Source organism: Bufo bufo, chromosome 8, assembly GCF_905171765.1.
Source record: "Bufo bufo chromosome 8, aBufBuf1.1, whole genome shotgun sequence".
NCBI classification, from domain to species: domain Eukaryota; kingdom Metazoa; phylum Chordata; class Amphibia; order Anura; family Bufonidae; genus Bufo; species Bufo bufo.
Window position 1 is genome coordinate 196,241,925 of NC_053396.1, and position 22,291 is coordinate 196,264,215.

Genomic DNA, 22,291 nt, shown 5'->3' on the forward strand with positions numbered 1-22,291 from the left:
GCCGCAAGACGTCCTGGACCCCGGGGGATTTGGCAACGAATCGCTTCACGACTAAGTTCAGGAAGTGTGCCGTGTGTCATTTTGCCCTGTTTCAGCGCGCTCAGCAGATTGGCACCGTTGTCTCACACCACTTTACCAACTGTCAAATTTAGTGGGCTAGCCACTGATCAGCCTGTGACCTCAGAGATGAAAGTGCAGGACCGGTGTGGCTCTTGGCTTCCAGGCAAAACAGACGCAGCACAGCATGGCAGCGTCTCACCTGGCACATCGAATAGGTTCTGGGGAGCTTGGGGGGTTCAGCAGAAGAGACGGTAGCAGCGGAAAAGGAGGACTGAGCCGAAGAGAAAAGTTATGTACCTTCCCTGCCCGTGTTTGCTAGACCACGTGTCTGTGGTCAGATGTATCTTGGCACCGACACTGTGTGCCAGATATACATTCTCTTGCAGCTGAATGTGGCCATATAGCTCTAGGATGCCCTTCTGGGAGAAATATTTTTTTCCGGGGACCTTCCATTGCGGTGTTCCAATGGCCACAAATTTTCTAAAGGCCTCCGAGTCCACCAGTTTATATGGCAGTAGTTGGCGGGCTAGCAGTTCCGACAAGCCAGCGTTCAGCCGGTGGGCAAGAGGATTATGCGGCCTCATCATCTTTTTTCGCTCGAACATTTGGGGCAAGGAAGTCTGCCTTTTGCCAGATGAATGTGACGATGGCATGGTGGAAGGTGGAGTGGAGGACAACTGGGAGGAGAGAGGAGAAGGGGCAGGACCTAGAGCGCCGGGAGCAGGGGCGTAGCTATAGGGGGTGCAGAGATAGTAGTCGCTACCGGGCCCAGGAGCCTGAGGGGCTCAAAGACCCTTGTGCCACATAAGAAGACACTGGTATTATAGAAAGTGTATGCAAGTTACACCTCTTGCTGGACACCAGGGGTTAGGTTAAGAATTTGGTATGAAGGAGGGGGGGTGCAGTTTAAATTTTTGCCTCATGCAGCACGAAGGTTTGAGGGAAGGGGGGCCCAAGCTGAATTCTTGCACCAGGGCCCATGAGCCTTTAGCTACTCCCCTGGCCGGGAGTGTGGCTTTGTGGGCTCTGACGGTGTTGCTCCCACTGGGCTCGGTCATGGGAGGCCAGGTGCCTTCTTAAGGCTGTCGTCCCTAGGTGAGTTTTGGGCTTACTGCAACTTATGTGTTGACAGCACAGGCTGCATATGGCAACACTATTGTCAGCAGCGGACACGGTAAAAAAAAGCCCACACTGCGGAGCCATGTGCCGGCGTCCTGAGAGAGCCAGATGTGACCGTGCATGGTGGATGGCTCGCTCCAGATACATTAGCAGTCTTCTTTTTGCCTCCTGTGCACTGTAAGTTCTGCCTGCTTCTCCTCCTATCTCGTCCCTATCTGCTGCTCCATCTCTCCCTCTGAACTCCCCTCCTCTTCCTCTCTTGTGGGCACCCCCGTGACGTCCATTGACACGTCATCATCGGATTTGTCACCTTCACCACCACTGACATTAGAGATCTTGGAGTAGGCAGCAAAAGCGGGGAACACCCTCCTTGGGATAATCTAGGTACTGTCTTCAGACTGCTGAGTGGCGGCCGTTGATACTTCCTCTTCCTGATTCGATGCCAATAATGGCTGTGCATCAGTAGTGTCTTGTAATGGATGGGAAAATAATTCCTCTGACTCGAGCGGAGGGGATATGGTGGTGGTGGTGGTGTCTTTGGGGGTGCACATAGCAGAGAGTGAAGAGGGTGCAGGAGAGGATGAGGAGGGTGCAGAAGTGGAAGGCTGAGTGAGCCACTCAACCAACTCTGGTGCATCCTTTGACGTAATCGCACGCACCTTCTGCAACTTCCCACTTAGGCTCCAGCCTGGTGCACCTACCACCCCTGCGGAATGGCCTGCCTCTTCCTCTGCCTGTCATTTTCAAAATGACCCTATGACAAAAGACCCTATAGAAGAGCAGTATTTGTGGAAGAAGGTATATCACACCCCTGCCTCAATCATTTTTTTGGGGGGGCAACTGGTAAATCACACCAGTAGAAATTATTTGTTCCAATGGTGTTTGTCACTCTGTGTAGATGCGGTAACGCAGCAAAACCGGACAAATGCTGCACTACCTAAATGCACTATATATAAAGTATATTATTGGTATATAACACCCCTGCTTCAATCAGTTTTTTGGGGGGGAAACTGGTAAATCACACCAGTTGAAATTATTTGTTCCAATAGCGTTTGGCACTCTGTGTGGCTGCAATATCGCAGCAGAACCGCACACAACTGCTTCACAATACAATTGCACTATAATATACTTTCTATGTTAGAAACTATATTATTAGTATATTACACCCCTCAGTTTGTCACACCTATCAATAGCACACCTATACCAGTCCTTAACATGACTTTTGTGGGCCTATTAGCTAGCGTTTTGTGTCCCTAACAGTCTGTCCCTGCTCCACACAGCAACCTCTCCCTACACTGGCAAAAGACTGAATGTAAAATGGCACCCAGATCAGGTTTATTTATAAGGTAAGGGGTATTTACATGTGCTGAAACGTCTCAATTGGATTTCCTGTATCACCTGATGAATGTGTCATGGGTCAAAGTTCTTCACAATGCAAAAGAATATGGCGGGCGCGAATATCGCCATATGTTCGACCGTTCGGCGAACAGCGAATGAGCAAAGTTTGCCGGGAAACAACTGCAAGGCCATCTCTAATGCCGATGGTGCACGCAGAGGCCATGGCCCTGTGCTCAATGAAACTGTGCCTGCTTCCAGTGCACCAGAAAAAAGAAATAAAATCCACCGTACCCAGCTTCATGTCCGACTCAGCTCAGCGGAGCAGGACAACACTGTCCAAGTTGGACCAGAGCGAACAGTTGGTCGGTTGGATTGCTGAAGATAATGCTTCCAGTCGGTTAAACACCACCCTGTCTTCCACCAAGTCCAGTCTCTGTAGCCAAGAGTCTGGTCAACCGAATCCTCTCTCTGATCATCCTCCCTCCCACCATGGAGAGGCTTGCCAAACGAGTGATCCCACATTCGGATATTCCGAGGAGCTCTATCCAGCGCCACTATTACATTTGGCCCTCGCACCCAGCACGCTTGAAGAGGGACCTGAGATATTGTGCCCTGATTCCCAACCTCTTGAGCCTTCACAGTCTCAAGAAGATGACGGTGGTGAACGGCAATCATTTGCTCATGAGGTGGATGATGATGAGACAAAGTTACCAATCACTGAGGTTGTGGTTAGGTCAAGTCAGGAGGATGTGCAGAGTCAGGAAGTGGAAGAGGAGGCGGTTCACGATAAAGTCAATGATCCAACATGGAAAGATGAAAAGCCGAGAGAGAGGACAGCAGTACAAAGGGGGTAGGATCTATATCACCACAATAGGCTGGTAGAGGAAGTGGGGTTGCAAAAGGAAGAAGTCAGCCAACACCAAACAGGCCTGCAACCATTACACCTAGCACCCCCATGCCTAAATCTACCTTGCCAAGGGGTAGGTGTTCCGCAGTATGGCGCTTTTTTGAGGAATGTGCAGACGACAAAAGAGTAGTAGTTTTCAACCTGTGCTGTACCAAAATGAGCCAAGGCGTGAACACTAGCAACCTCACCACCACCAGTATGATCTGCCACATGGCATCCAAGCACCCTATCAAGTGGGCCGAATGTCTGGGTCCACAATCTGGGTCTGCGGGTCAGACCACTGCCTCCTCTTCCCCTGTGTTACGCACTGCTGACCAATCCCCTGTCGAAGGCACAGGCCCAGATGCCCTTCGCCCTGCACCTGGACCTTCGCATTAACCATCAGCAACAACATCCACTTCCCTGTCCCAGCGCATTGTCCAAATGTCCATAACACAGTCATTTGAACGCAAGCGCAAATACCCAAACAGGCCATAGCACTAAATGCGCAACTTTTGAAAATACTGACCCTTGAAATGTTGCCATTTAGGCTTGTGGACACTGAGGCCTTCCGCAGTCCCCAGCCGCCACTATTTTTCACGGTGTGCCGTGCCGCCTTACACCAGCATGTGTCCCAGAACATCACTCGTGCCCTGACCAACGCATTTACTGGGAAGGTCCACTTAACCACGGACACATGGACAATTGCTGGTGGCCAGGGATGCTACATTTCCCTGACCGCACACTGGGTGAATATTGTGGAGGCCGGAAGTGAGTCGCACCCTGGGAAGGCACAGGTGCTACCCATGCCCAGGAATGCGGGCCCTACATCCATAAGGGTCTCCGCCACTTCTCCGCCGCCGCCTCCTACTCCACTTCCACCTCCAGCAGCAGTTAGCCATCAGTCGCTAGCTGGAAGCAGTGTAACACTGCTGTGGGTAAGCATCAACAGGCTGTGCTGAAGTTGATCTGTTTAGGGGACAAACAGCACACCGCAGCAGAGCTGTGGCAGGGTATTAGGGACCAGACCGAGCTGTGGCTCTCGCCACTCAAACTACAACCAGGCATGGTTGTGTCTGACAATGGCTGTAACTTGGTGGCCGCTTTGGAGCTCAGCAACCTGACACACATCCCATGCCTAGCCCACGTCTTAAACTTAGTGGTTCAGCGGTTTATCAAAACCTATCCCAATTTGCCAGAGCTACTAGTGAAGGTGCGCCGCATGTGTGCCCATTTCCACAAGTCGTCCACAGTTTCAGCTGGTCTGTCAACGCTGCAGCAGCGCTTGCGGCTTCCAGCTCACCGACTGTTGTGCGACATGAGCACGCGCTGGAACTCTACGTTCCATATGTTGGCCAGGCTTTGTGAGCAGCAGAGGGCAGTTGTGGAATACCAGCTGCAACATGGTCGTCGCCTTTCGAGTCAACTGCCACTATTCACAAGCGAGGAGTGGGCATTGATGTCAGACTTCTGTGAGGTTTTAAAAAACTTTGATGAATCCACACAGATTGTTAGTGGCGATAACGCTATTATCAGCGTAACCATCCCACTTCTGTGTTTACTCAAACGATCACTACTCACAATTAAGGACGATGCTCTGAATGTGGCAGACGAGGAAATGGAGGACATTACACAGGGTGATAGCCAGCCCACCCTCAGTTCGTCTTCTCAGCGCGAATTGGACCATGAAGAGGAGGAGGACGACAAGGAGCTGGAGAGTCATCCTGATGTCGACATCGAGGTCTTGCCTGTTGGTACTCTGGCACACATGGCTGACTTCATGTTAGGCTGCCTTTCCAGGGACCCTCGCGTTATACGCATTTTAGATAACACGGATTACTGGGTGTTCACCCTTCTCGACCCCCGCTACAAAGAGAACTTCTCATCTATCATTCCTCTGGTGGAGAGGACGAGCAAAATGGTGCAATACCAGAAGATCCTTGGAAAATTGCTCCAAAATTTTCCATCTGACAATGCTGGCGGAAGAGTCCGTACTTCCTTAGGCAACTGAGGAAGGGAGACAAGGGGAACACACAGCAGTTCAAACAAAGGCAGGGCAACACTCTCCAAGGCATGGGACACTTTCATGACACCCCGCCAGCAACCTCACCCTGAAGCGCGGCCTAGTGGTACAAGGAGGGAAAAGTTTTGGAAGATGGTGAAGGAATACATAGCAGACCGTGTCAGCGTCCTAAATGATCCCTAAGCACCTTACAAATACTGGATCTCCAAGCTGGACATGTGGCACGAACTTGCGCTTTACGCTTTGGAGGTTCTGGACTGCCCTGCTGCCAGCATTTGGTCTGAGCGTGTATTTAGTGCTGCTGGTGGCATTATAACAGATAAGCTTATCCGATTGTCCACTGGCAATGCTGACCGGTCAGGTTGACTTAGATAAAGATGAACAAGGCCTGGATTGCCTCTGACTTCTCAACTCCACCAGAGGACCGCTGAGCTGATGATGAACATAAAGGCAATTTCAATCTATCATTTATAATGTACTCAATCTACTGTGGTGTATTCCCATTCAACTTTTCCACCCCCCCAAAAAAAGAGTATATGGTTGAATCTTGTTTTCTCCTCCTCCTCCTCATCCAAATTGTATATATTCCCTCCACTCTAATTTTTTTAATAGGGTCAGCTCACCAGCAGGCCCTCCCCCCTAATGTTTTAGAGGGTCAGTTCAGCAGCAGGCCCATGACCCTAATGTTTTAGAGGGTCAGCTCACCAGCAGGCCCTCGCCCCTAATGTTTTAGAGGGTCAGCTCACCAGCAGGCCCTCGCCCCTAATGTTTTAGAGGGTCAGCTCACCAGCAGGCCCGCACCTAAAATCTTTTACATGGTCAGCTCACTTGCAGTCCCAAACCTAAAATATTTTACAGGGTCAGCTCACCTGCAGGCCCGCAACTCAATGTGAATGAGGCCCTCCTTTATGTGATATACAGTTTGTATCAGAGTGCCTCTTCCTTGTAATTTTTGGCAGCAGTTGCACTTTATATACAAGTAAATATACAGGAAAAAATGTTTTCAATACATTTTTCCTATAAAATCGATTTTTTACTTTGGTTTTGTGCGTAAAACCTTAATTAGATTGTGGGCCTTGTGATCACATTAAGCCCTTTTAAGCTGCATCAGCAGCAGCATGGTGAAAAAAATGAGTGGCAAGGTGACATGGTGTGGGGATGGCAGCATGAGGAGGCCACATAGTGGCACAATGACAGAGTCTGGATAAAAGACTAAGGCCACAGATTGCTTAGAAAGATGCAGATGGAAACAATCTGTGGAGCTGTATCACAGTCACCTGCAGATTAATGCAGCCATCAAATTCAAGTTGGGTTTGTCGGTTCCACCTCAGCTCACCAGCAGGCCCGCACCTAAAATCTTTTACTGGTTCAGCTCACATGCAGGCCCTCGCATAGAGATTTTTAGAGGGTCTGTTCAGCTTCAGGCCATCGCATAAAAAGTTTTACAGGGTCAGCTCACCCGCAGGCACTAGCATATAATGTTTTACAGGGTCAGTGTCACGGATGGTGTACAGGAAACAAGACAATGCAATACAATTAATGACTCACTGGATCCACAACTAAGGAACAAAAGGGAGACCCCTACATGAGACCTGCCACTCTCCCTAATTGCTCAGCCTATGCGAACACCCCAAAGGTGGATGGGCGCATATCCACGTACCTCGGCTATCTAATACCTGAAGACCCTACAATAGTGAGGGGACACGACCACCGGCTCCCTACACAAGACACTGAGGGAGTCAGGGTCACCTGAAAATCCAGCAGACAGAAAATCACAAATAAAGGAACAGCACTTATTTTGCAGAGGACTGAGGAATAGAAACAGCATGCACACACACTCTAGGAAGTTGTATAAGCCGCACACTACTGCATTATGGGGAGGAACTTAAAGGGAAGCAATCAGTCCAACTGCATGACAGCTGAGATAGACTAACGAGATGAGGAACTTAACCAAAACAAAGAAACTCAAGGAGGAGGATCTGGAAAGCTCCTGTCAGAGCTTCTCCGCTGTCTGGTTGTGACAGTACCCCTCCCTCTACGAGTGGACTCCGGACACTCAGGGCCCACCTTCTCAGGATGGGACCTATGGAAAGCTCTGATGAGACGAGTGGCCTTAATGTCCGTCACTGGGACCCACATCCTCTCCTCAGGACCATAACCCTCCCAATGAACGAGGTATTGGAGGGAACCGCGGACAAGACGAGAATCCACAATCCTAAAGACCTGAAATTCAAGATTTCCATCAACCATAATCGGAGGAGGAGGCAAAGGCGAGGGTACAATAGGTTGAACATAAGGTTTCAATAAGGACTTATGAAAAACATTATGGATCTTCCAAGTCTGAGGAAGATCAAGACGGTAGGCAACAGGATTGATGACAGACAGGATCTTGTAAGGCTTGTGGGGATCCGCTCTGGTAGGCAGTGGTAGCGAGTGCAGTATAGAGGCAACACAGACCGGTCTTGGTGTAAAACACAATGCTTTGTTTATTCACACGGTGCAGTTCATAGGGAGGGTGGTCACACACAGCAAAAATAACAGTTCAAACACAGCAAGTCTCTGCTGCAGGCTACTTGAGGCCTGTTTCAGTCACATAAAGCAAAGTCTATTTAAAGCCAGGAGTAATGTCACCTTTTCTCCTTGGTGAAGTAAGTCCATCGGTCCGGCTCCTAGCCACAGGACATGGATCCCTTCTGGATTCAGCTGCGGGTCCCTGCACACTCCTTTACAGGCCTCAGCACGCAGCCCAGCTCACCTCCACTCCTCACTCTCACAGCCAGAGAACCCACAAGCTCCACACTGTGCACCACACCCTTGTTGCTGGTCAGGTTTTAACCCTTCCCTGCAAAACCTGGCCTGGACCGTGGGGAGACAGGCACCCGCCCGCATATCTGCCTGCTCCCAATAAGAGCCGGCCCGGATCCGTTGTTAACAGCGTAACCGCTGCAAAATGCACTTTTCCGGCTCTTACTCCAGCGGGGCCAGGACCCCCGCTGGCACGTACCTCCCGTTTACCACCACCCCAGGTACTCTCCTACATATCCCCCCCTTTGTTCAATCCTGAAGGGTTGCACACCCTGTTCAATCCTGAGAGGTTGGACACACGTACAACAGTGTACCCGGGACAGGGCATCGGCATTCCCCTGTAAGCGGCCTGCCCTGTGTTCGACACTGAACTTAAAATTCTGGAGGGATAAGAACCATCTGGTGACCCGGGCACTCCCCTCCTTGGCCCGGCTCATCCACTGAAGAGGGGAATGGTCGGTCACCAGACGGAACCTTCTCCCTAACACAGTGGTGGGCAACCTTTTTTTTCAACTGAGCCAAATCTCGCCAAAACCACGATTGAAATTTATTTTGAGAGCCACATTTTTAAAACCGAAAATACATAGGATGGTACACTGTTTTTAGTTTCAATAAGTTTTTATTGAGAATATTGTGCATGCAAGTATCCACATAGGTCGGGTACTGTGGGACTCTTTGCAACGGCCCTGTCACGTGGACGTGACCAGAGCCTGTGCAAGGATTTTTTGGCAACACAAGCGAAGCTACATCTCGGTGACCCCCTTCTCCCCCCGCCCCGCCCGCAGCTCACCTGGTCCTGGTTCTGTCTGCAGCAGCTGGCTTCTCCTCTGTGTGGTCCTGATATCTTCGATCTGGTTTGAGGACTGTACTTTTCGCCCTATAAGATGCACATAGGTTTTAGAGGAGTATAATCAGAAACAATATTTTCCATTATACCTCAGGTCAGACCACCAATCAGACCCCCAATGTTAATCATACCTCAGATCAGCCCCCTATATCAGCCGTCAGCACCCCATCCATCATGCCCATGTCAGCCGTCAGCCCCCATCCATCATGCCCCCATGTCAGCCGTCATGCCCCTATGTCAGCCGTCAGCCCCCCATGTCAGCACCCCATCCATCATGCCCATGTCAGCCGTCAGCACCCCATCCATCATGCCCATGTCAGCCGTCAGCACCCCATCCATCATGCCCATGTCAGCCGTCAGCACCCCATCATGCCCATGTCAGCCCCCATCCATCATTACCCCCCATGTCAGCCATCAGCCCCCCATGTCAGCCATAATGCCCCCCATGTCAGCCGTCAGCACCCAATCCATCATGCCCATGTCAGCTGTCAGCCCCCATCCATCATGCCCCCCATGTCAGCCGTCAGCACCCCATGTCAGCCGTCAGCCATCAGCCCCCCATGTCAGCACTCCATCCATCATGTCCATGTCAGCCGTCAGCCCCCATCCATCATGCCCCCCATGTCAGCCATCATGACCTTATGTCAGCCGTCAGCCCCCCATGTCAGCACCCCATCCATCATGCCCATGTCAGCCGTCAGCACCCCATCTATCATGCCCATGTCAGCCGTCAGCACCCATCCATCATTACTCCCATGTCAGCCATCATGCCCCCCATGACAGCCGTCAGCCCCCATCCATTATGCTCCCTAATGGGGGACAATGTTGGAGTCTGCACCATCGGGGGGGGGTGACATGATGAGGGACAATGTTGAAGTCGGTACCTGATATATCACTGGGGTCTGGCTGGAGTGGGGTCGGTCTGGTCCTGGCTCCAATCTCAGCTGGCTCTGCCTTAAGGTGTCTTCTCCAGAGTCCAGACTAGAGTCCAGCAGGGTCGGCCAAGTTCCAACAAGTCGTGCCTCAGTGTTACTCTGTGACTGTGTTCTTCTGCTGCCAGCCTGGAGGGGCAGCTTTTACAGGTCATAGCAGACAGAGCAGCTCCGCCTCCTCGCCTCCCTCCGCCGCGGCCCCACTGACAGTCAGTGACGCCTCCTTTGGCCTGAGCGCCGCACGGCACACATGTAGGCAGGACAGCCGCAGGCTGCCGCCCCCGAGAGGAGGGAGGGGAGCGGGCGCCCGGCACACAGAACAGTGCTCCAGACTAAAAAAAAATTCCAAGTAGCCATTGGCTCCTGAACTGAAAAATTTAGGAGCCAAATCAAATTTTTAGTCGCCAAATCGAAACAGAATCAAAATTTTGGTATCGTGACAACGCTACGCCGATCAGATCGGCGTAGGGTTGTTTTGAAACCAAAATTTTGATTCGCTTTCGTCACCATAAAAAAGTATTGTGATACTCAATACCGTGCAAAAAAAAAAAAACACCAAAAAAAGCCGCGTGCATTTCGCATTTTATGAAACATTCGGCCCATAATAGAACAGTCCTATGCTATTTTTTGGGGTGACAAGGTGACTAAAAAGGCTATGTAATATGTTTATTTATTTATTGTTTATATATTTTATATGTAAAATTGGGAAAGGGGGGATTTAAACTTAATATTTTAAAGTACTTTCACATTAGCGTTTTTCATTTCCGGCACTGAGTTCCGTCACAGGGGCTCTATACCGGAAAATAACTGATCAGTTTTATCCCCATGCATTCTGAATGGAGAGTAATCCGTTCAGGATGCATCAGGATGTCTTCAGTTCAGTCATTTTGACTGATCAGGCAAAAGATAAAACCGTAGCATGCTACGGTTTTATCTCCGGCAAAAAAAACGGAAGATTTGCCTGAATGTCGGCTCCGGCTTTTTTCCCCATAGGAATGTATTAGTGCTGGATCCGGCATTCAAAATACTGGAATGCACCCGCACTAAATCCGGACCCATTTACTTCTATGGGGCTGTGCACATGAGCGGTGATTTTCACACATCACTTGTGCGTTGCGTGAAAATCGCAGCATGCTCTGTTGTGCGTTTTTCGCGCAACGCAGGCCCCATAGAAGTTAATGGGGCTGTGTGAAAATCGCAAGCAAGTGCGATTTTCACGCATGGTTCCTAGGATGAAAGTCTATTCACTGTATTATTTTCCCTTATAACAACATGGTTATAAGGGAAAATAATAGCATTCTGAATACAGAATGCTTAGTACAAGGTCAATATAATAAACATTGGTGGCGCAGTGCGCCCCCCCATCACCCCAATATAATAAACATTGGTGGCGCAGTGCGCCCCCCCATCACCCCAATATAATAAACATTGGTGGCGCAGTGCGCCCCCCCTCAATATAATAAACATTGGTGGCGCAGTGCGCCCCCCCATCACCCCAATATAATAAACATTGGTGGCGCAGTGCGCCCCCCCTCAATATAATAAACATTGGTGGCGCAGTGCGCCCCCCCATCACCCCAATATAATAAACATTGGTGGCGCAGTGCGCCCCCCCTCAATATAACATTGGTGGCGCAGTGCGCCCCCCCATCACCCCAATATAATAAACATTGGTGGCGCAGTGCGCCCCCCCTCAATATAATAAACATTGGTGGCGCAGTGCGCCCCCCCCCCATCACCCCAATATAATAAACATTGGTGGCGCAGTGCGCCCCCCCAACACCCCAGTATAATAAACATTGGTGGCGCAGTGCGCCCCCCCATCACCCCAATATAATAAACATTGGTGGCGCAGTGCGCCCCCCCTCAATATAATAAACATTGGTGGCGCAGTGGGCAGTGCCAATGAGGGATAAAAAATAAAAAAATAATTAACTCACCTCCTCCAATTGATCGTCTCCTGTTCTTACTTCTTTCTAGTTTCTTCAGGACGCAGGACCTGTGGTGACATCACTGTGCTCATCACATGATCCATCACCATGGTAATGGGCCATGTGATGAGCTCAGTGACGTCACCACAGGTCCTGAAGAAACTAGAAAGAAGTAAGAACAGGAGACCGGCAGCTACCTGATCAACTGGAGGAGGTGAGTTAATTTTCTTTTATTATTTTTAACCCTCATTGGCACTTCCCACTGTGCCACCAACGTTTATTATACTGGGGGGGGGGGGGCGCACTGTGCCACCAACGTTTATTATACTGGGGGGGGTGGCACTGTGCCACCAACGTTTATTATACTGGGGGGGGGGCGCACTGTGCCACCAACGTTTATTATACTGGGGGGGGGGGCACTGGGCCCCCCACGTTTATTATACTGGGGGGGGGGGGCACTGTGCCACCAACGTTTCTTATACAAATACAGGAGGCGGGTGCCGGAATCAAATAGCCGGCACCCGACCTCTGTGACAGGGAGCTGCGATCAGCGGCAGTTAGCCCCTCAGGTACCGCACCTGAAGGGTTAACTCAACTGCAGCGGATCGCAGCTCCCTGTCACAGAGGTCGGGTGCCGGCTATTTGATTCCGGCACCCGCCTCCTGTATTTGTATTAACAGGTCAGTTTTCTTCATTGGTGGCGCAGTGGCCACAGCCCCTCCCCTCCTCCTCCTCCTCCTCCTGCCTCTTCTTATTGGCAGCGGCGGGGACAGCAGCAGCACAGGGGGGAGGGAGAGACTCCTCCTGCGCTGCTGAGAACGATCATCTCCTGTGCCCGCCGCTGTATTGAGCAGAGCTGCGGCGGCGGGTCCAGTCGCAAATGGCATCTGGAGCCCTGCAGAAGAGCCGCATTAAAGTGTGTAAAGAGCCGCATGTGGCTCGCGAGCCGCGGCTTGCCGACCACTGCCCTAACAGATAGTACCTAAGGGACTCGAGGGCCCACTTAATGGTCAGGCATTCTCTCTCTACCACGCTGTACCTGGTTTCCGCTGGGGTGAGTTTGCGACTCAGGAAAACAACAGGGTGTTCCTCCCCACTGATTTCCTGAGAGAGTACTGCCCCTAGGCCCACTCCAGAGGCGTCCGTCTGAACGAGAAATTCCCGTGTGAAGTCTGGTGTCACCAAAACCGGGGACCCACACAGAGCCGACTTCAAACGGGAGAACGCCTCTTCCGCCTGCTCATCCCAGCAGACCATCACAGTCTTCCTCCCCTTTAAAAGTCTTGTCAATGGGGCCGCCACTGTGGCAAAGTTGGGGATAAAGCGCCTGTAATATCCTATCATCCCTAGGAACGAACGTACTTGCTTGGTGGTAAGAGGTCTGGGCCAGCTCTTGATCGCCTCAACCTTGTCTACCTGGGGTTTGACAACTCCCCGCCCAATCACGTATCCCAGGTACCGGACCTCCTCGAACCCGATCGAACACTTTTTTGGGTTGGCCGTCAGTCCGGCTTTTCTAAGTGAATCGACTACGGCCTGTACCTTGGGCAGGTGACTCTCCCAGTCCTGGCTAAACAATATGATGTCGTCCAGATATGCCGAAGCATATGGACGATGGGGCCGTAGGATGACGTCCATCAATCGCTGGAAGGTGGCTGGAGCGCCATGTAGGCCAAAGGGCAAAACTTGGTACTGAAATAACCCCTCGGGGGTGACAAAGGCAGTCTTCTCCTTTGCCGCCTCCGTGAGAGGCACCTGCCAATATCCTTTTGTGAGGTCGAGGACGGAGAAATAGCGAGCTTTCCCTAGCCGTTCTATGAGCTCGTCTACCCGGGGCATGGGGTAGGCATCGAATTTCGACACTTCGTTGAGCTTTCTAAAGTCATTGCAGAAGCGCAGAGTACCGTCAGGTTTTGGGATGAGGACTATGGGGCTGGCCCACTCGCTCCTTGACTCCTCAATCACCCCTAACCTCAACATCGACCTTACTTCTTCTGAAATGGCCTGTCGCCGGGCCTCCGGTACACGATACGGCTTTAACCGTACCCTGACGTGGGGCTCGGTGACGATGTCATGTCGGACTACCGAAGTTCGACCAGGAAGCTCAGAGAACACGTCCCTATTTCGACTCACCAACTCTTTGGCTTCCTGAGCTTGTCTGGTCGACAGACCACCCACTATCTTTACCGCGGAGGTGCCCTCCGGGACCTCGGGTGGAGCTGGGATCTTCCCCGCAGACAAGACAGTGCTTGGGCCGTCCCCAATGAGACACTCCCTATCTCTCCACGATTTCAGTAAATTTACATGATATACCTGTTCTGGCTTCCGCCGGCCTGGCTGGGATATCTTGTAATTCACTGGCCCTACCTTCTCTTTCACCTCGTAGGGACCTTGCCACCGTGCCAAAAACTTACTGTCAATGGTGGGGACTAGCACCAGTACCCGGTCACCCAGGTTAAATGTCCGGACCTGGGCACTCCGGTTGTATACTCGGCTCTGTGCCAGTTGGGCGGCCTCCATGTGTTCCCGGACGATTGGTAGGACTGTCTCGATACGGTCTTGCATCTTTTCTATATGCTCTATAATACTCTTGTGTGGGGTGGGCTGTTGCTCCCATGCCTCTTTAGCGATGTCCAGCAACCCTCTTGGCCGTCGACCGTACAATAGCTCGAAGAGCGAGAATCCCGTAGAGGCCTGGGGCACTTCTCGCACTGCGAACAATACGTACGGCAGCAACAAGTCCCAATCCTTTCCGTCTTTGGCTACGGTTCTTTTAAGCATAGTTTTTAGGGTTTTGTTAAAGCGCTCCACTAGTTCGTCGGTTTGAGGATGGTATACGGACGTGTGTAACCGTTTAACCCCTAAAAGCTTGCAGAGCTCCCTCGTCACCTTAGACATGAAGGGTGTCCCCTGGTCGGTCAGGATCTCTTTCGGAATCCCCACTCTTGCGAACATGCCCATGAGTTCTTTAGCTATGAGCTTAGCTGAAGTATGACGTAGTGGGATCGCTTCAGGATATCTGGTGGCATAGTCTAAGACCACCAAGATATGCTGGTGCCCTCTGGCCGACTTGTTTATGGGGCCTACCAGATCCATCCCTATTCTTTCGAAGGGGACCTCAATAATGGGCATGGGTACTAGGGGACTGCGATAGTGGGGCTGGGGGCTCGTCATCTGACACACTGGACAGGATTGGCAAAACCTTTTGACCTCCTCATAAACCCCGGGCCAATAGAACCTTTGCAGAATCCGCTCTTGGGTTTTTTTTACGCCCAAATGTCCTCCCAGCACGTGGGAGTGGGCCAAGTCCAGTACCACACGGCGGTATGGCTGGGGTACCACCAGCTGCTCCACTACCTCATGCTGCACTTTGTCCACCCTATACAGCAGGTCCTGGTTAAAAGCCAAATGGGGAAACACCGAGTCGGCCCCTGGGTGCTGAGCCACCCCATTTACCACTGTCACCCCTTCCCTCGCCCGCAATAATGTCGGATCCTGGAGCTGGGCGGTCCCGAACGTGTCACGGGATACCTCCAGGTCCGGGATGGACGGGGTTTCCACGGATTCGCCTGCCAACACCTCTAGGGGAAACCTATCGGGATGACACTCTACAGATGATGTGGTGACCCCTACGGCTGGTATCCCCGCATCGGGATCCTCGGGCACTGGGCCAGATTGTCGTCTGTCCCTAAGGGAAGGCATATCGCTCTTCCATAGAGTCCAGAATAAAGGAAAATCCCTTCCCAGTATGGCGGCATAAGGGATTTGGCGTCCCACTCCGACGACATGCTGCACCTCTTTGCCCAACACGGACATGGTAACCCTGGCAGTGGGGTACTCCCGGCGATCCCCATGGATACAGACAATGGACAGGGTTTGCTTCTCTGGGAGTGTCTCAGACACTAAGGACTCATGCACTAGGGTTACCAGGCTCCCAGAGTCCAGCAAAGCATTAATCGGATGCCCATCGACCAAGACTTGGCACAGAGGTGGCATATCTGCGTCCGGCCAGGCATCTGCGGTACATACAGGCCGGGCAAAGAAAGAGGACCGGCAAGCGAACCCGCAGTCCATGGGTTCAGGTGTTTGAGGACAGTTCGCTGCCCTATGTCTCAGGCCGTGGCAGTGCCAACATTGAATCCCCGTGGTCCCTCCCCGGTCTCTCTTCCCTGGAGTAGGACTAGCCTTCCCCCCCTTTGTGGTTGGGACCCTTTTCCCGGATCCCTAGCCTGAGAGGGAGCCTGACGGGATTCCCGTACCTGCGTTGAGTCCCGCACCAAGTCCTGGGTCGCCATATACCCTTCGACTAGGCTTACTAACTGATCCAGGTTGCCGGGGTCTCCCTGACCAACCCAGTGCTGTATGGCCCTTGGCAGGGTCCGCACCAAACGATCGACCACCACCCGTTCCACCATCTGCGAGGGGCTCAATGTCTCAGGCTGCAGCCATTTTTTTACTAGGTGTAACAGGTCATAGGCCTGGGACCGAGCAGGCCGGGACTCAGAGAAGGCCCACTGGTAGACTCGATGTGCACGCACATAGGTATTAACCCCAAGACGAGCCAACACCTCCCCCTTCAGCCTCTTATAGCTCTTGGCTTCCTCCTGACTGAGGTCGAAGTAGGCCTTTTGTGCGTCTCCCACTAAAAATGGTGCTACTACTTCGGCCCACTGTTCTGCAGGTAACCTTTCCTGTTCCGCAGTGCGTTCGAAGACCATCAGGAACGCCTCGATATCATCCTCGGGGCCCATCTTTCTTAACGCTGAGCGCACCTTATCCCGGGCAGCAGGTAGGACTGCGGTTCCCCCTGGGACGGCTTGTTGTTGTAACACACGCATGGACTCCTGCATAGTCGCCAGTTGCTGGGCCAGTAGACTATTCAACTGCCTCTGGTCTCTCAGGGCTTCCTCATGTCTCCGAGTAGCCTCCTCATTACTTTGCACCAAGTGTCTAATGGCTTCCTCCATCTTATCTGGAGCCACAAAACTTGCCGGTTTAATATATGACATACAGTCCAAACAACACAATTTTCCGGCCTCACTGCTGTTTGCCCGCTGAAGCCACCAATTGTGGGGATCCGCTCTGGTAGGCAGTGGTAGCGAGTGCAGTATAGAGGCAACACAGACCGGTCTTGGTGTAAAACACAATGCTTTGTTTATTCACACGGTGCATATTTGTGAGAGACGGTGCAGTTCATAGGGAGGGTGGTCACACACAGCAAAAATAACAGTTCAAACACAGCAAGTCCCTGCTGCAGGCTACTTGAGGCCTGTTTCAGTCACATAAAGCAAAGTCTATTTAAAGCCAGGAGTAATGTCACCTTTTCTCCTTGGTGAAGTAAGTCCATCGGTCCGGCTCCTAGCCACAGGACATGGATCCCTTCTGGATTCAGCTGCGGGTCCCTGCACACTCCTTTACAGGCCTCAGCACGCAGCCCAGCTCACCTCCACTCCTCACTCTCACAGCCAGAGAACCCACAAGCTCCACACTGTGCACCACACCCTTGTTGCTGGTCAGGTTTTAACCCTTCCCTGCAAAACCTGGCCTGGACCGTGGGGAGACAGGCACCCGCCCGCATATCTGCCTGCTCCCAATAAGAGCCGGCCCGGATCCGTTGTTAACAGCGTAACCGCTGCAAAATGCACTTTTCCGGCTCTTACTCCAGCGGGGCCAGGACCCCCGCTGGCACGTACCTCCCGTTTACCACCACCCCAGGTACTCTCCTACAGGCCCAATAAACCTAGGACCCAACTTCCAGGAGGGAACCTTCAATTTGATATTCTTGGTAGACAACCACACCAGATCACCCACATTCAGGTCCGGACCAGGCACACGTCTCTTATCTGCCACACGCTTATATCTCTCACTCATGCTCTTTAGATTATCCTGAATCTTTTGCCAAATAGATGACAAAGACGAGGAGAATCTGTCCTCATCAGGTAAACCAGAAGACCCCTCTCCCGAGAAAGTCCCAAACTGCGGATGAAACCCATATGCACCAAAAAATGGTGACTTATCAGAGGACTCCTGACGACGGTTATTTAAAGCGAACTCAGCAAGGGACAAAAAAGAACACCAATCCTCCTGATTCTCCGCCACAAAACAGCGCAGATATGTCTCCAGATTCTGATTGACGCGCTCTGTCTGGCCATTCGACTGCGGGTGGAAAGCAGAAGAGAATGACAACCGAACCCCCAAGCGAGAACAGAAAGCCTTCCAGAATCTGGAAACAAACTGCGTGCCCCTATCAGAGACTATGTCTGAAGGAATACCATGCAATTTGACAATGTGGTCAATAAATGCCTGCGCCAGCGTCTTAGCATTGGGCAAACCAGGAAAAGGGATGAAATGCACCATTTTGCTAAAACGGTCCACCACCACCAGAATCACAGTCTTCCCCGAGGAACGAGGCAAGTCCGTTATGAAGTCCATGGACAGATGTGTCCAAGGACGGGAAGGAATGGGTAAGGGAAGGAGAGGACCTGATGGCCGTGAATGAGGGACTTTGGCACGAGCGCAAGTCTCGCAAGCTGCCACAAAACCCTCAACCGACTTACGAAGCGCAGGCCACCAGAATCTCCGAGCGATGAGATCCAGTGTGGCTCTTGCCCCCGGGTGCCCAGCAAGGACCGTATCGTGGTGTTCCTTAAAAATCTTGTGTCTCAAAGCGAGAGGCACAAACAACCTCCCAGGAGGACAAAGATCAGGAGCCTCTGACTGGGCTGCCTGCACCTCTGCCTCCAATTCAGGAAAAAGAGCAGAGACCACTACACCTTCAGCCAAAATGGGACCCGGGTCTTCAAAATTTCCACCTCCCGGAAAACAACGTGACAGGGCATCTGCCTTCACATTCTTAACCCCAGGGCGGAACGTGACAACAAAATTAAACCTTGAAAAGAACAAAGACCATCTGGCCTGTCTCGGGTTCAGACGCTTGGCTGACTCCAAGTAGGCCAGATTTTTATGGTCAGTAAACACGGTAATAGGGTGTCTGGCTCCCTCTAGCCAATGGCGCCATTCCTGAAAAGCCAACTTGATGGCCAACAATTCCCTATCTCCCACATCATAATTTCTCTCTGCGGAGGAGAGTTTCTTCGAGAAAAAGGCACATGGTTGCCATTTGGCAGGAGAGGAACCCTGAGACAAGACCGCACCCACCCCTACCTCAGAAGCATCAACCTCAACTATGAAGGGTAACGAAATATCAGGTTGTACCAGGATGGGAGCGGAAGCAAAACTCTCCTTGATATTAGAAAAAGCCTTACGCGCCTCTACCGACCAGGAAGAAAAATCTACCCCCTTTCTGGTCATATCAGTGAGTGGTTTAACAACAGAGGAATAATTCAAAATAAATTTCCTGTAATAATTGGCAAAACTCAAAAAACGCATCAGCGCCTTCTGATTCTCAGGAAGCTCCCACTCAAGCACAGCGCGGACCTTCTCGGGGTCCATGCGAAAACCAGAAGCGGAGAGAAGAAACCCCAGAAATTGAATTTCTGGAACCGCAAACATACATTTTCCCAGTTTCGCGTATAATTTATTCTCCCGCAAGATGTGCAAGACCTGACGTAAGTGTTCCTTATGAGTCTTGAAATCAGGAGAAAAAATCAAAATGTCATCCAAATACACTAATACAAATTTTCCCATTAAATGATAAAAAATGCTGTACACGAAATGCTGAAAAACGTCTGGGGCATTCATCAAACCAAAAGGCATAACCAAATTCTCAAAATGGCCCTCAGGGGTATTGAAAGCCGTCTTCCATTCGTCTCCTTCTCTGACCCTGACCAGGTTGTATGCCCCTCTTAGGTCTAATTTGGAAAAGACTTTAGCCCCAACAACCTGGTTAAACAGGTCCGGGATCAGAGGAAGCGGATAAGGGTCACGAATAGTGATACTGTTCAGCTCCCTGAAATCCAGACAAGGTCTTAATGAACCATCTTTTTTCTTAACAAAGAAAAAACCAGCGGCAAAAGGTGACTTCGAGGGTCGTATGTGTCCTTTTCTCAGACTCTCAGAGATATAAGCACGCATAGCGACCCTCTCAGGTTGGGAAAGATTGTATAAACGAGATTTAGGCAGTTTGGCGCCTGGGATGAGATTAATAGGGCAATCGTACTCCCTGTGCGGGGGCAAATCCTGAACTCCACTCTCAGAGAAGACATCCGAAAATTCAGAGAGGAAAGGTGGTACAGTCTTAGTTGAAACCTCAGAAACAGATGTCATGAGGCAATTCTCTCTGCAAAAGTCACTCCAACCATTTATTTGCCTCGCTTGACAATCAATGGTGGGGTTATGTTTAGTGAGCCAGGGTAGCCCCAACACTAGAGGAGTAGGCAAACCGCTAAGGACGAAACATGACACATCCTCAACATGAGCATCACTCACAATTAAACGAATATTGTGAACTATGCCCTTTAATGATTTCTGAGAAAGTGGAGCGGAATCAATAGCAAAAACAGGAATATCCTTTCCCAAAGTGCATACCTGGAAACCATGAGTTATTGCAAATTGATTATCAATGAGATTGACAGCTGCTCCACTATCCACAAAAATCTCACAAAAAATGCTCTTGCTCTCTAGCGCCACCCTAGCAGGCAGGACAAAACGGGAACTACAAGCAAACGGAAAACCTTCAATTTCCGCCTCAACCCTGCCAATAGTAACAGACGGAACATTTTTAAAAGATTTTTTCCTTTTTGTTTCTTTATTACTCCCAGAAGACTGCCTGAATCTCCTAGAGGGACAAACATTTGCCAAATGATTTATACCTCCACAACAAAAACAAACCCTCCCATGCGGGCTGAATCTTCTATTGTTAGAGGCAATCAACCCCAGCTGCATGGGCTCCTGCTCAGAAGGGGCTGACCGCAACTGAGACCCCTGCGCACAGAAAGGGACCGCTGCACTGTCCCGGGACTGAGTATGACAGGAAGGAGAGATCTCTCCTCTCTCTCTAAGACGCCTGTCAATACGAACGGCCTGAGACATAGCAGAATCCAAGGAGGTAGGTCTCTCATGAAAGGCAAATGCATCTTTCAATCCCTCTGAAAGACCATGGCAAAATTGACTTCGGAGTGCAGCATCATTCCAACCAGTATCAGCTGCCCATCTCCGAAATTCTGAGCAGTATATCTCTGCGGATTGTTTACCCTGGCATAACAGACGTAGTCTAGACTCAGCCAGAGCAATACGATCCGGATCATCATATATCTGACCCAGGGCTAAAAAGAATTCATCCACTGAACAGAGGGGCCGTGCCCCCTCCGGCAGCGAAAAGGCCCAGGATTGAGCGTTACCCCTGAGCAGCGATATAATGATCCCCACCCTCCGTTCTTCATCACCAGAGGAATGGGGAAGAAGGCGAAAATGGAGTTTGCAAGCCTCTCTAAAACGCACAAAATACTCACTACCCCCGGAGAACGTATCCGGGAGCGAGATCTTAGGCTCAGAGCAAACTCCATGAACGCAAGCTGAACCGGTCACTTGAAACTGAGAAAAAGTCTTACGGAGATCAGCTACCTCCAATGAAAGACCCTGGAAGCGCTCAGCCAAAAGTGAAACCGGATCCATGCTTGAGACGGTTTTGGCAGCTTATAATGTCACGGATGGTGTACAGGAAACAAGACAACGCAATACAATTAATGACTCACTGGATCCACAACTAAGGAACAAAAGGGAGACCCCTACATGAGACCTGCCACTCTCCCTAATTGCTCAGCCTATGCGAACACCCCAAAGGTGGATGGGCGCATATCCACGTACCTCGGCTATCTAATACCTGAAGACCCTACAATAGTGAGGGGACACGACCACCGGCTCCCTACACAAGACACGGAGGGAGTCAGGGTCACCTGAAAATCCAGCAGACAGAAAATCACAAATAAAGGAACAGCACTTATCTTGCAGAGGACTGAGGAATAGAAACAGCATGCACACACACTCCAGGAAGTTGTATAAGCCGCACACTACTGCATTATGGGGAGGAACTTAAAGGGAAGCAATTAGTCCAACTGCATGACAGCTGAGATAGACTAACGAGATGAGGAACTTAACCAAAACAAAGAAACTCAAGGAGGAGGATCTGGAAAGCTCCTGTCAGAGCTTCTCCGCTGTCTGGTTGTGACAGTCAGCTCACCAGCAGGCCCGAACCTAAAATCTTTTACAGGGTCAGCTCACCTTCAGGCCCACACGTCAAATCTTTTTCAGGGTCAGCTCACCTGCAGGCCTGCAAGTCATGCTGCCTTGCTTTGAAGTAGTAGCCGTAGCCATTTATCAGGCTCCCTTTTTCGAAATCAAACAATGTATCCTCGTTACCGGTGGTCACCATTTTAGGCGCATAAAAGAACT